Here is a 14,711-nt window from a genome sequence, read left to right as displayed (position 1 = left end):
TCATCGCGTTCAGGGATGCGTCGCTGCTTGGGGCGTGAAGACAGTGCCCCTGTCCTCCACTCAGTGCCTCTGGAAGCAGACCTCTGAGGCCTGACTTGTCCTGGTGTGAAGGGTTCAGTTCTCTAGTTCTATGCATGTCCTGCCATCAGGCCCTGCCTCATCCAAGCCTTAACACATTCTTTACTAAATCTCGGGTGAACTTTGTGTTCGCACTGGATCTTTCACACTGTGAGTCCAGGCTAGATTGGCACCTTTCACTGTTCCCTCTCACCCGTGCTTGAGTTTCCTGCTCTCAAGTAAAAGGAAGAAAATCACCCACTTTATCTTGGAATCTATCCCCAGCTTGGAGGAGAGACGGGGTTAGAGTTAGAACAACCCTGCTTCTCCAATAGCTTTTCCAGATGACTTCCTTTCCTCACCCTAAGTGAACTGTGCCGCTAAGATACCAGCATGGCTCAAGCCCAAAACGTGGGGTCACAACTTGCTTCTGAGAGCAGAACCCAAGGTGGGCAGTAGATGGAAAAGGCAAACAGTTACCCACATCACATGATCTCACAGGGACTTTGTAAACTAGGCTGAGCCAGCCTAATGGCGAAGGCAGCCAATGACCAATAGTTAGGAAAAACAGAGTAGAGGCTGGGACCTTATAGGCTGCCCTGTTCCTTCTGCAGAGCACTTGTGTGTCTTCATTTCAGTACTTAAAAGGAGGAAAGAAAGCAGAAACAAGAGGACAGAAGAAATTATGCACAGACCTTAAACAATGGCCAAAGTCCTATTTATATTTCCACGTATGTGGACGTGTCCAACTCCTTCTGCTTCTCCTAATCCAGAATACGATTATATTAAGTAGATAAAAATTGTCTTTGACCATGTAAAGCCTCCTGTACCTCCAGAACCAGTTTTACAAGAGCCTGTGTTCATTTTAATCCAGTTCGCAAACTTGAACGGCTCTCACTAATTTCTGATTCTCCAAGACAAAGTGAAAACTTGTGAAAATTTTTATAGAGTTTATAAACTACGGTACACATTGTCTCTACATCAATGTCCTTAAAAAGCAAACTCTCAGAAGTTAGTTATTAGACACATGCCAGAATAATCCTTTTACTGGGTGAGGAATTAGATTTGGGACACACATACGAGGTCCTTTCTGACTCTGAGTTTTTATAGCTGTAAAGGTAGTAGACACCAAATTTGGGGCAAGAAAATCCATCTAACACAAGGGGTTAAAAAAGACTTGGTAGACTATTTATCCAGAGCAAAGTGAGGTCAAACATTTCAAACTACAGCTGTCACCAAAGAATGTATTTGCAAACCAGTTGGAATTTAAAGTAAACCTCAGCAGGCAAAAGATAAACTTTCCCTAAAAAGGTCAACAAATGGTGAACAACCAAACCCTGGAGTGACATTGCCACGCTGTCCAAAGTGCTTTCACATTTTTAGCTCCAAATGTGCTTGGGGATCAAACACTTAAAGAGTATTATTGCTTCCTGCGCACAAGGTAGCCGTGAGAAGCTGGAAGAAATGGAGCCTGTGGTGGCAACACAGAGCAGCAGGCTAAATCCTGAGCACTGTGCTGCAGGACGGCAGAGGCAAACAGCAGGTGAGCTATGGCCCCAAGGCCGCACAGACAGGAGGTTCACACTGGTGCCCGAGAGCGAGGTGGCAGAGGGGCTGCTGGCCCCCTTTCACTGACCACTATGCGCCGTGTTAGGAAGGGTTCTAATTCCTTTGAGGCCAGGCTAGTCAGCCACACCAAACTCCTCACTGTGCAGGGTCTGGAGGAGCGTCAGCTCCAGGTAAACACATTTTCAAGTTTTATTTCCTTGTGAAATAAATCATACAAAAATATATAGTAGACCATCGACTACGGTATGTACTTGAATGCCTTGTGCAAACCACCCAGGTTAAGCTGAGAATGGAATATTCTGGATTCCTTGAAGCTCCCTCCATGCTAGATCTTCTCTTGCTTCACTGTCCCTTCCCACCCCAAGGCAAGCCATCAACCTGACCCTGTTGTCATTTATTCCTTTGCTTGCCCTTACAGCTCTAATCTGTGTGTTAGAGACCCATAATGGGTATATTATTTAGTGGTGATGAAACCATATTAATTGTAGCCTTGTCAATTTGTCCTCTTTGCTCAAGGGTATTTTTAAAAATTGTGTACATTGGTATGTTCAGCTGTAATTTATTCACTTTCTCTACTATATACTGTACGATTACACCTTGATTATTGTGTTATTATGGACACCTGAATCATTTCTTTCTAACCATTGTAAATTAACTATTATGAGCGTTGTTTTTTTTTGTTGTTTGTTTGTTTTTTAGTACCAGGAATCCAACTCAGGACCTCAAGCTTGTGCCATTGAGCCATACCCCAGCCTTATGAGCGTTCTCGTACATGTCTCCTGCACAGAATATGCAAAAATTCCCCTGGGGCAGAGTTACTCAAAGTGTGGTCTACAGATCTGCTGACGGCGCCCAAACCATTACCATGATATAAAAAACTAGGGAGCTAGAATTAAGAGGTAAAGCAACCACATTATAAAATACACTGTTTACTTCAACTGGCATTTTTTCCTAGCAGAACCGCCTTCTGAAGGAGCAGTTAGTTTGCTTCCTGGCACAGGGGCCTCAGTTCTTCCCGCTGCCGGTACTTTGCAGAGCACTGCACACATTCTGCCTTTTCCCTTCATCCACCAATCTCTGGGTCACCTCTCCCTCATCAGTGAGAACTGTGACCCTCTCACAGCATCTTTTTGCTCATGAAAAATATGTTGGATGGATTGGGGACATAGTGTACCAGTAGACTACATGCCTAGCATGCATGAACACTGGGTTTGATTCTTAGCAACGCACACACACACACACACATGCACACACTGAGTAAATGCCCTTCTCCACCTGCACATCTACCCCAGAAGCTGCCTAGCTCTTCCTGAACCCCACCACCACCACCATCAGTGGGCTTGTCCAGGGGACAGGGAAGAATCGAAGTTCTTGCCTGTCTTTTTCATCCTGAAAGCAAGGAAGGGGTTAGTATCGTTCCAGTGTAAAGACCGAGATGCCACTCCTCAGGGCTGCAGCAACCCCATTTACCACCGTAGGAGGAAGCTGGCAGCCGTGACTGGGGTGAAGCTGAGGCACAGGAACAAAGAACAAAAACATGAGCGGGACAGGAAACTGCAGCACCGCAGTCCCTACCTCTGGTTCCCGGGCTCTGCGGCATCTCGCCCTTCCAGCTCAACCTTTGGCTTCTTTTTGCCCAAGCTTGTTGGAACTGCTCTTCCGTGTCTGTAAAGAAAATGAACAAACCACAGGTTTGCCCAGTTAAATTGCAGAAAGCTGAAGCTAAGGTCATCCTCTTGGGAAATGTCTTAGAAGAATAATTGTCCATCTTTAAATTTATGTCAGTACAAACACCAGAGTAAAACCAAAACCAAACCAAACTCATAAGCAGGGAGGAGATCAGAGGTCACCATATTGTACCGAGGATCATCTCCACCCCCTCACAGCTCAGATGTCAGCTGGAGGGTCTTGCTTGGTACACACACACCCTGTAGCTTTAACTCTGCTCTCACTCAGGGCTGCCAAGGCCTCCCAGACAAGGGTTTCCATGCAGTGCATCCCACAGAGTGCCACTTGTCACCCCAGGAAGGTTATTTCTGCCTATTCAAGCCCATGTATGCATGGAAGGACAAAGACCTAAACAAAATTCCAAAAAGGATTTCTATATTGTCAGAGACAACTAGGTACATGCTTGGTAAAGGGAGGTAGAAAAACGCCTTAAGCAAAGGGCCCTGAGAAATAGCAGAATCTCCCGAGGAATATCCTGAAACCATTCTTTTAAAAGCCAGAAGGGCTTTAAAACCATTTCCGATATCAAATACCCTTTGTGGTGTTTCATCTGCCAGGACAGAGCGGTGGCCCACCTCTCCCCACCTCTCCAGCTGAGGACAACAAGCGTTTGTGGGTCACATGGCCACAGTTTTAAGAACTGCTCAACTTGGGCATGCTTCTTGGGGCAGACCATCTTGGTGACACACTCAGGTTCCCTTCCGTGGGTCCCATGCCCTGCTGTGTGTTTGTCTCTGCTTTATAAGACTGCTGTTGGGTTGCCAAACCCGCTTTGCCTGGAACTAGAAGAGTGTGAGAAATTTAGTGCCTGACAATGTAAGCTCCTACCTCACAGCCCCAGCCCATTCATGAAAAGTCCTCCATCTCTTGATGACTCCATGTCTCCCTCTGAATATTGAAGCAAGCATTTACCAACTCTGAAAAGTAAATAGTATCAGGGAACTGGTAGAAAGACTAGAATACAAAGTACCTCCAACTGGAGGTGAGTTTGCTATTTTTTTTTTCTCTGTCTCCTTGCCTAAACTCAATATGTGGGCACAGACTGAGACAGTTCCAAGGACAGAAAAGGCAATTTCTAATGCTCAGAGAGAGTGAGAGACCTCATCCATTGTACTTTGGTCCCCCTACCCCACCCACATTTTCTCACATGCTGGGCTCTAACAATCCCACCACAGTGCCTGGTGAATCTACCAAGCTCCATGCAGAATGCATGATGGCTTTGAGCACCCGGCTCAGGACAGGTCATCTTCCCGACAGATGGATAGTGTGGGAGCTGGAAGGAAAAGCGGGACTTCCTTTGTGAGTTTTAGCTCCCACCTCCCACTCAACAGCAAATTATTATATTTCTTCCTTTTTTGCCTTCTCTTCTTTTCCTTCTTCAATCAAAAGACAAGAATATATCCAAAAGTATGTTAAGCAGCATAGAGGAAGAGATGAGTTGAAGAAAAGAAAGACTCTCTCCCTGCCTCAAACTCCAGCTGGGAAGAACAAAAAATTTTTAGAAGCTAAGAATTGGGGCTGGGGATTTAGCTCAGCAGCATAAGCACATGCCTCGCAAGCGCATGGTCATGAGTTTGATCCCTGGTACCGGAAAAAAAAGACTAAAAGCTAAGAATTAATAGAAAGGGTGCTGGCCTTTGAGTCTGAATACTTGGAATCAAGATTGGCTATGCTTTCTCATTGTTGGATTGCAGTCAGGCTTTTTGGTGTGTGACAGACTGGCCTCTCCAGTCTTAACTTCTAGAAGGAGACTTAGTAGTAGAAAAAACTCTGAGAATTAAGTGCTGGAGGACCCAGAGTCTAGTCTCAGTTTTGTACAAATGAGGTGTCTCAGGTAAATTATTATATTCTCAGGTCTGTCTTCTTTTCATAGAAACAAAAGGTCAAATCAATTCCAAGGTTTAAATCTAAGTTTGATATTTTCTGAGTTTTCTTTATTATTGTCTAATGCAAAAGTTACAGAACCTGGAAAATAAAAGCCAGTGCCACACCCCACCACGTTTACTCCCAGTAAGCACTGGGAATTTTCACAGAGGTCAGTTTAGGAACCCACAGGCAGCTGTCACTATTCCCAATTTAACACATAATTAAAGTTTTTATATTAAAAACTTTGTAGAATGTAAGACATTTGCCCAGTTGTTCAATTGAAAGACATAATTGTGTCTCTCCTGAATTTGTGTATTTCATTTTTTACTTTATTTGACAGAAGTATCATGTGCAGCATGTTGTTTTGAAATATGTGTGCCTGTGGAATGGCTCAGTGAAGATGATTAACATAGATTGCCTCATGTGTCATTTGTGTGTGTGTTGAGATCACTTAAAATCTAATTTCTTAGCAATTTTCACGAATATCATACTCTGTTACTAGCAATGGCAAGAACCAATATAGGTGTCATTAACTTTAATCAACTTGTTGTACAATATATCCCTTGAAGTTTTTCTTCCTACTGAAATGAAACTTTGTGTCTTTTGGCCAATGTTTTCTATGCTCCTTACCCCAACCCCTGGTAACCCCATTCTCTCTGCTTCTGTGAGACCAACTTTTCTAGTTCTCCCCATACAAGAAAGGATCACGTGTTATTTTTCTGTGCCAGACTTATTTTATTTAACATAATTCCTCCAAATTCATCCCATGTTGCTTTAGATGACAAAATTTCTTTTACTTTGTGGCTGAAAAATGTTCCTTTTTTTTTTGTCTTTTTCCTTTTTACCGATACCGGGGATCGAACTCACAACTGCCTGCTTCCAAGGCAGGCGCTTATGCCGCTGAGCTAAATCCCCAGCCCCAAAATGTTCCCTTTTATATGTGTACCACATTTCCCATATCCATTCATCTATGGATGAACATTTACATTGATTGTGCGTCTTGGCTATTGTGCTAGTAGTACAGACATCTCTTCCACATACTGATTTAATTTCTTTGGATATATGCCCAGTAATGGAATTGCTGGATCATAATAAATGTAACTTATGGGGCTTTTTTTAAAAAAAAATCTAGAATTCTACATCGCTCGTCTCTTCTATGTTACCAATTAAAAGGAAGAAATCCATGTGGATCGTGTTAATTTGACTCAACAGAAGTTCTGACAGCTCCTCATGAAGACAGCCATCTCTGGCCAAGGATTTTGATCCTAACAGGATGACAATTCCAAATAATCCCTATCAAAACTGTTCCCTTCTTCAGTGCAAGGACCAAGGTGCCCACCCCAAGGGGCTTTGATGTGCCAGTCTATGAACCATATGCCCAGTTTCTCTCAGGCACACAGAAGGGGTTTGAGGGTAGAGCTCAGTCATAGAGTTTGCACAAGAGTGCTCAAGTCTCCACATCCCATCTCCAGCCCAAAGCAGAAACCAGTGAAGAAGACCCCCTTAACCTTGGTACACAGCTCCTCAAATCTTTCTCAAAGCACCCAGCTGCATCTGTAATAAATAAGTCATTAAATAAAGCTTTCGTTTATTTCGGGTACACTTAAAATCCTCTCCTAAGGTCTAAATGTTTGGCTATCATTAATAGTTCATTTTATTTATATCACACTTTAGGCTTTTCCCCACATTTGTTGCTTTCAGTTTTCACAGCCTCCCCTTGAGGTAGACAGGGTAGCCCTTCTCAGAGGAAGTAGCCAAGACTCAGGAAAGCTAAGGGGTTACCCGAGGTCTCACAGCTGGCACAGAAGCCAGTCCAGACGTCAGAAATTCTGCCTCATAGCCTAGTGCTCTTTACCTTCCACTGCCCTGCTTAAATCTCATCCCAGTAGCATCAAAGGCATAAAGTCACCACAGTGCCCACAGAATCAGAGCCGGAGGACAGCTATCAGAATGACCACTTGGACATCCTGGGCATTTTCTTGCTGACCCTCACAGAGCTTCATGTGGCAACATCAGACCGTGCTGTCTGCTGCAGGCCATTAAACCAACTAGAGAGTTGAATAATATTTTGGAATAGAAAACAGCATACTGCATTGTATGGAAAAGTTAAAGATTATTTCCCAAAATCTGTGTTGCCATGTGCATATGCCTGTGATGTAAAAAGCTCACTTTTAAAAAACTACAAGTCACAGTTAATGTTTAGGAATCTCTTTATGAAGGATTATCTTTTAGCAAGATTTCTAGGTGTTACAGTTAAATGTTTTTATCCCCCTTACAGGTGTAAATTAATGCAAAAACACCCCTTTTAATGTAATAAACAAAATTGGGGGATCTGTTTTATTGAAGATCCAATTAACCGGAACACTCCACGAAATTAATGTCCTAGATAATTGAATCTCTTCATTAAGAAGGACAGATTGAAACCCTCATCAGGATACAGAGTCACAGAACACCAGGAATGGAGGAGACCTTGGAATTCATTGCAGTAACTCCCTCGCTGTTCTGTGGGCAGAGCTGTGGCCAGGGGAAGAGGCTGGCCCTGCGCTCTGGAGTCAGTTGGGGTACAAACCAAGACCCAGGCCCACAAATCGCCTGCTTGAATCTCCTGTGCTACGGGAACGAATCTTCAGAAGCCAGTCATAACCCTTGGGTGTGCTTCTTAAAATAAAAGCTTCATTTTCAGCTCGTCTCTTGATATTTGCCTTTTCTTGTAGCTCAGTGTAGTCGGTTTTATAGAATTTAGAGCAAACATCGAAGGTGGGATAGCATCAAAAGACTGGCATGAATGGTCGAGTCTCTCTCTCTCTCTCTCTCTCTCTCTCTCTCTCTCTCTGTATGATTTATTAGGATTCATTTTTACTGCTTGCTTGGATCTTGTTTCTTCACATACAAGGCTAGTATTGCAGGCACAAGGTGGGAACTTTGATAGCTATTGCTGAGGCTGACAGAGGCTGTTCTTATCCAGAACTCTAAACCACCACCTCGGTGGGCTCTAGTTCTTGCCTTTGAGCTATTAGGAGTTCTATCCTGTTAAGAACAAATCCTGGGAAGCAAAACAAAACAGTATCATCCTCCAGGAACATGTACCGTTCTCTACACGCATTCATTCACTCAGCCCATGGGAACATACTATGTGCCACTCACTGGACCAGGCACTAGGGATGCAGAGGACAAAACAGAAAGATGCCTGACCACACAGCTTACATTGTAGGTGTCACAAACAAGCACACAACACACAAATAGACAAAGGAATATAGAGAATATCAGGTGGCAGCAAAGCCAAAGGAAAGGGACAAAGAAGTCAGAGGAGGACGGGGATGCCGGGCTAGGTGGCCACCATTTCGATGCAGTGGTCAGGCAAGGAAAGGCTTTGCTGAAGAAAGTGAGGGAGTGAGACATCACTGCCTGAGAGAAGAGAGCCCCTGGCGGAGGAGGTGAACAGCGCTTTTTCTGGTTACCTACATTGAGCTCCGGGATTTCTGGCTCATTGAGTCCTCCTTTCCAGCGCTGCATCTTAGAGGTTATTAGATGCTGATTTAGGGATGAGAACAACTGCTTTCATCCATCCCATCAGCAAGCATGTGCCAATGCCCCATGTTCTGAGATGAAAGGCATAAAAAGATCCTTGACTTGCCTTGACCACAACAAGACTATCAGGACCGTGATAGTCAGGTCAGGGCTGTAAGTGAGACACACACTGGGGAGAGAAGGGGAGCGGCAACACGCAGACCTTCCTGGAACAAGAAGAGGGGATTTCAAACAAAGAACAGAACAAGCAGGAACTCACAGATCGAGGGGAGGGGAAGGTACATCCAGAGTCCTCAAATTGTATGATGTGGTTAGAAGGTGAGTGTCAGGAAATGAAGCTCAGCTGGGCGTGGTGGCACACACCTGTAATCTCGGCACTCGGGAGGCTGAAGCAGGAGCATCACTGCAAGTCTGAGAGCAGCCTGGGCTACACAGTGAGTGCAAGGCCAGCCTGAACTGCACAGTGAGACTTGTCTCAAAAAGACCAAAAAAAAAAAAAAAAAGAAGAAAAGAAATGAAGATCAGATGGGACTAAAGAAATGTGGACCCTGCTTTAATACTTTTTTTAAAATTTTTTATCGGTACCAGAGATCAAACTCATGACTGCCTGCTTGCAAGGCAGGTGCTTATGCTGCTGAGCTAAATCCCCAGCCCCCTGCTGCACTTTCCATAACACTATTAAAATATTTTCTTGCTGCTGTCAAAAACATGGGGTGAGGCGGGGGCTGCTATCCGGGAGAGGTTCTACGGAGATGGACAGGGAAATTCAGAACGTCACGTAGTTTAATATTTGCAGCAGAGTAGCAACGGAATCGGGCTTGCCTTTTAGAAAGCGTCCACTGATGAAAACTGAGTCTCAGATTTCCCCTTCTGGAAACATACTTTCACCTTTGCTTATCCAGAACAAGAGTCACTGCTTCCACTGACCGGGGTTTGGGTTTCAGACTCCCAGAGTCAGCCACTCAGGGCTGAAATCCTTTCCATTTGCCCCTCCAAAATTATTGTCTCCTGACCAGCCTGCAAATGTCTGGCAGTCTGCCACAAGAGGATTCCTTTCTTCTTCCTTTTGGGTTCCACATTTCTTTCTACTGGAGTCCCCTTTACGAATAGGAACTTGGAGGGCAGACCTAGGTGGGGGTCAAAGGAGGCCTCCCAGGGGCAGTGGGAGGACACTGCGTCCAAGGGACAAGGTCTCTGCAAGGGGAGAGGAGATCAGAGAGGGGAGACAGTGTTGTGGAGGCCTAAACTACAGTTGATCCTCATTTTTATCAATTTATATATTCATTCAGAAAGCATTTGTTGAACTTCAGAATGCACACTGTAATTCGAATCTTGTGCTTAGCGAAACAGGAAGTCTGGCAGAGGTGATTACCAAGCCACAAGGGCACTCAAAGTACATCAACAGCAAGAGGGTTGCTTCAGGTCAGCACTTGGCCCCACAGAAGGAGGAGGCAGGTCCACATCACACCTCTCACAGCGGCTCGGAGTTAAACGAAACAGAATGTTGACAAATGGAAGATTCGGAGGAGCCTTAAAATATGAATGCAAAACAGGTGGGTACTCTATTAAAATAGTTCATCTAAAAATAGTGTAATTCCGCCCAGTGGCCAAACCCTATTAGGTTTCGCATTCGTTTCAGCTCACAGCGTAAGTGTAGACTCCTGTGATTTTATGGGACAGGGTCTCCTCACAGTCTTTGTGTCCAACCCTGCATCGGCCCCTCCTCCAGGCTGAGTCAAAGAACTTGAGGATACCGCAGATCAGGAAGAAAGTGTTGACCGCGGAGTTACTGAGCATGGAAAGGGCTCTGGGAGTGACTTAGAGGTGATAAGTCTTTTAAGGCCCACTTTTCATTTATTTCCCTTAAAACATACAACTATGGCTCCTGCATAGAATTTCTGGCATTTATGTAGCATCTCCTGTGGACCAGGTTTTTTTACAGCCAGGGACAAGGGACAGGGTCCCAGATGTGGAAAATTCACACCACACTCAACTGTAACCCAGGCCAGTGGTCCCGAGATGCCAGCTCTACCTTCCAAGCTCATCCTGGAGCCTGGCAAAGGCCCAGCTGCCATGGGGAGAGGTGGCGGTCAGGGCCCAGGCTGCAGATTGTGCTGGACCAGTTTTGTGGCTGCGTCCCACGTAAGCCCTTTCTACAGTGCAGGGCCTCGAGCTTCGGGCTCTTGCTGGCCACATCAGCCTGGCCAGTGACCCAGGCCTTCAGCTCTGAGAGGAGCCCCCCAGCCTATCCTCCAAGGCAGTGAGGACAGTTTGTGAATCTTCTTACATTGCCATGACGTGGTGTCATGTTTCACTCTGGCTTTTCATCCTGGTCTTTTGACTGCCCCTTTGTCCTGGTGACTTAGCTGAAGCCGGGCAGGCCAGGAGTAGCCAAAGGCATGAGGAAGTAGTCAGAATGAGGAACAGGGAGGGCGCCAGGGGTGACCCCATGGCAAGACAGGGGGGCAGACTCCACCACAGCCTGCAGCAGAGCCTGGGAGGAAGGTTGCTGAGCCTCTCCAGGTCTCCAGAGTCAGACAAGCCCTTTCCTTTGTGAGACCAAATACCATCTGGCTCCTGTCTCGTGGATCTGTGAGATGCTCCACATTGCTCCACAGGGAGCGTTTCCAGGCTTAGGGAAAAAACCTGCTTTAAAAAAAATTAAGAACACTCAACAGGCAGCTTTGGGAGAGCCTCTCTGAGCACAGGATGCCCACGACACAGCTGAGTCAGTAAGGACACCAGGGAGATCTTCCAGCGGGGGATGAGAGGGCTCGACTCCCGGGAGCCCCCTGTCGATGTCGCTCCCGGCCGGCAGGAAGGACACACGACAAAGTCTGGCAGTGGACAACCTTTTCTTTTATTTTCTCTCCGTACAGCCTGCCCTGGGATCGCTCCCAGCCGAAGCCTCCTCTGGTCCGCTCCCCGCGGCTCCTTCCGTGCTTCGCTCCGAAGCCTCTACCGGTCCGCTCTCCGTGGCTCCTTCCGGGCTTCGCTCTGAAGCCTCTACCGGTCCGCTCTCCGCGGCTCCTTTTGGGCTTCGCTCCGAAGCCTCTACCGGTCCGCTCTCCGCGGCTCCTTTCGGGCTTCGCTCCGAAGCCTCTACCGGTCCGCTCTCCGCGGCTCCTTTCAGGCTTCTACTTCCCCCCAGGGGTGGCACCAGTATATATACGGATACAGTGTCCAATCATGTTAAAGTAAGCAAGGCAAGCTGATTGGCTAACATATTATTGAGCGGGTTGTTTACGCGGTAAGCAGGAAACTAACGTGCTCGATGGGAGGGGTAATCTAACTCAGGCTTTACTCTTTACCACAGGCCGCATGATCGCTATATGCGGCGGCTCGGCAATGTGGTGGCTCCCAACATCTCCCCCTTTTTTATTTTAAATAAGTCTACGCATCGCAGCCCGTCCTGAATTGAGTGTAGAGGCCTATGCCCTGATAGGAGGCCCACCAAGGGCTCTCGGCGTCGGCCCGGGTCGGCCGTCCCCGAGTCTGCCGAGGCCCCGAGGCCCTCGTCTTTTTTCCAGGGCCAGGAAGGAACCGGACGGAACCTGGATGCACACAGGCATACACTCATGTCGCTCCGCATGATCCCCCCGGGGCGACATTTGGTTCGGGCGGAACCTAGTAATTCAGCGGCTTTCGTGCGGTATGGGGTAGGGCCTGTCTTAGGTTGAGTCATGCTGGGGAGGCATGCTCTTACCCATCATTGACTCATCTACCCTGCTATATCATAATTTTTTAGAGGAGGAGTGTGGGAAGCTCACCGTCCCTAGACTCGGTCATAGGCTAGGCGAGCGAGCCATGCATATGCCTGAGGATCTTTTTGTCCATTTTGGGCTACCGCTATTTTTATTCATCTTGTTGGTTGGTCTGTGATGGATCTCCGGTAGGGCAGGTCTGATCTTTAGTCGAGGGCTTTGTCGCCCGTGTCAGTCTCTCCGGTACCCACAGTGGTTCTCGTCCCGATTCCTGCAGAAAAACACAAACCGCGCCTCGGTTCCAGCTGATTACCGGATCCGGGCCCATCCATTGTCATGCCATAGATAACCGCGCCTTTGGAGGCAGGCCTTGGCTTACTCCCCCTTTTTGTTTTTTATTTTTTATTTTTTATTTTTATCTTTTTCGTTTTTTTTTTTTTTTTTTTTTTTTTTTTATTGGTACCAGGGATCGAACTGGTGATTGCCTGCTTACAAGGCAGGCGCTTATGCCGCTAAGCTAAATCCCCAGCCCCCATTTCCTCGACCAGCGTTTTTCTCAGCCTGCTCGGCAGAGAACTCTGTGTACCAGGCTCGCCAATCCAGGTAACTACCCGAGGGCAGACACGCCTTTGCCAGCTGAATCCAGTCCGCGGGGGTGAGGGGCCCAGAAGACAGGTTCTCCAGCATGGCAATGGTGTAAGGCGCAGTCGGCCCAAAGGTTGTAACTGCATTTTTAAGTTCTCTAATCTGCTTTATCTCAAAAGGCTCCCATGCATTACGTCCCTGGCCCATAGCTACTTGTACAGGAAATATCCCGTAGGGGCCACTATCTATCCCAGGTGGTGGATGTACCTCATGAGACAAACGTCCCCCCTGCCAAAGCCGCCTGTAAAAATACCGACCCGCCGGCGGCGGAGCATAAGACGGCGGCCGTGATTGGGCGGAAAATGGGGGCCCGTGCATCACTTCCTGTTCTGGCGAAAGGGGAGGGAGCTCCCACGCGGCCGCCTCGTGGCGAGGGATCGCTTCCGGGAACAGCCCCCAAGGTGGGGCGGAAGGCTTCGCCTCCCTCTCGCGCCAGGGGGCGCTCAGGAGCTCTCTACTCCTCCACAGACCAAGTTGAGCGGAGCGCAATTCGCGGCGCAACGCTGGGAAAGAACCCTGCGACTCCTTATCGAGCGGCCTATCCTCTTGGCATCTAGGCTCCTTGGTCTCATCGTTGTCTAAGCCTTCCTCGTTCTCGGAGTCAGACGACTCCGAGGCCTGAGCCCCATCTTCCTCCTTTATATCTTTGTCTCCTTTGACGGACCCCTCCCGGGAGCTCCCTGACTGGGCCTGTTTGAATGCCCTACGCACTTTAATGAGCTCTTGAGAACCTTCCCTGCAACCACCCTCGCTCTTCAAGCATGCATATATCATTTCCCACAGTGGCCGAGCGAAGACCGAAGCCCCGCCCTCCCTTTCCGCTAGAGAAAGATCCCTGCCCAACTTCTCCCATGAGGGCAGGTTTAAGTGCCCTGTGGGCAAGAACCAGGGAGCGAAACTATCAATCTCCTCAAAAAAGCTCTCCAGCGTTTTGTGTCCCACCTTGAGGTCTCTGGACTTTAAGAGCTTCCGGAGGACCTGTACCAAGGGCTGGGTGTCGTTACTCGGTACGTTACCCATATTTAATATGTTACTCACCGTGTGAGGCCCAAAAATCCGCCACTTACGCGTGAGCCTGAGGGGAGTCTAAAAACCCTGTAGGTGCGCGCCACCCAGGGCCCAGGTTTATCCCCTACTCACCTGTCTCGCAGTGCTGTATCAAGGAACGTTGTCCACTACCACGTCTCGGGGGTGATCAGTTGTTCCCCGTACGGGCCACCAAATGTCGGTGTCGCTCCCGGCCGGCAGGAAGGACACACGACAAAGTCTGGCAGTGGACAACCTTTTCTTTTATTTTCTCTCCGTACAGCCTGCCCTGGGATCGCTCCCAGCCGAAGCCTCCTCTGGTCCGCTCCCCGCGGCTCCTTCCGTGCTTCGCTCCGAAGCCTCTACCGGTCCGCTCTCCGCGGCTCCTTTCGGGCTTCGCTCCGAAGCCTCTACCGGTCCGCTCTCCGCGGCTCCTTTCGGGCTTCTACTTCCCCCCAGGGGTGGCACCAGTATATATACGGATACAGTGTCCAATCATGTTAAAGTAAGCAAGGCAAGCTGATTGGCTAACATATTATTGAGCGGGTTGTTTACGCGGTAAGCAGGAAACTAACGTGCTCGATGGGA

General features: G+C 47.7%; 1 long non-coding RNA gene across 1 annotated transcript; it reads left to right on the top strand.

Moving 5' to 3' along the window:
- Positions 1-1,402: 1,402 nt before the first annotated feature.
- On the top strand, positions 1,403-7,902 carry LOC106028284 (uncharacterized). Its single transcript, XR_001201903.2, has 3 exons — positions 1,403-1,600; positions 2,326-2,525; positions 7,499-7,902. It is a non-coding gene; the product is annotated as an uncharacterized LOC106028284 (long non-coding RNA).
- Positions 7,903-14,711: the final 6,809 nt, after the last annotated feature.

The sequence above is a fragment of the Cavia porcellus genome, unplaced genomic scaffold (genome assembly GCF_034190915.1).
Source record: "Cavia porcellus strain 051 isolate PalLab524CR breed Dunkin Hartley unplaced genomic scaffold, mCavPor4.1 scaffold_1, whole genome shotgun sequence".
Taxonomy (NCBI): domain Eukaryota; kingdom Metazoa; phylum Chordata; class Mammalia; order Rodentia; family Caviidae; genus Cavia; species Cavia porcellus.
The sequence above is the reverse complement of the archived record's forward strand: the minus strand, read 5'-3'. Positions and strand labels throughout refer to the sequence as shown.